Here is a 776-nt window from a genome sequence, read left to right on the forward strand (position 1 = left end):
TAACTCCTTCAATAATTTTTTTAGGATGCTGGTTCCAGGTCTCAATGTCTTAGATAGTGGTCTAGAAAAAGTGGTAAAATTTAGGGGGAAATCGTGGGGTGGTCATGTAAACCGTTGCTGGTCTTAAATACGTTTCCTCCCAGGAAAAAATACACGAGGCTCCACGACGGAGGGATACGTCGCTCTGTCTAGCAAACTCCAAGGGTTTGAGAAAGTCAAGGGAATGCCTTCTGATTTGGATTTCGAAGAATTAGCTGGAGAAAATGGCCCTTTTCGAATTTTTCATCGAGAAAACAGCATGGTGGCACACGTGGCACAAATGGTGGTATAGTCTCTGTTGTAAAAGTAGACTGGAGAGGGCCAAGAAGAGACGACTAAAGCAGGACAACAATGTAAAAGATGAAGTTGAGAGTTCTCTAGTGAAAACACGGAGAAATGACGTGACTGAGGAGACCTGTGGCATGTTCTGCGCGAAAGTTTCAAATGCTGAAAATCTCGGCCCACTGAAAAAAGTTCTCACTCTGGATACAAGTACATATATTCTAGCTATATGTACGCCAGACCACGTCTTGCTCTACCCAACTCGGGTTTCAGCAAAAATGTACGAAAGATACGGGCCTCCGTCACCTCGACTATGCATTTAAGGTTGTACACTTTTTCGCTTATTTTCGTCAAAAATACCCTCTAGCGCCTCAACTGTTCAAGCTAGAGCAAAACGGAGGAAATTTTCGTGCACAGGGTTCTACTTTTAAAAGTTACCCTTGAGGAAACTGTAA

Source organism: Frankliniella occidentalis, unplaced genomic scaffold, assembly GCF_000697945.3.
Source record: "Frankliniella occidentalis isolate FOCC.00 unplaced genomic scaffold, Focc_3.1 Scaffold685, whole genome shotgun sequence".
NCBI lineage: Eukaryota > Metazoa > Arthropoda > Insecta > Thysanoptera > Thripidae > Frankliniella > Frankliniella occidentalis.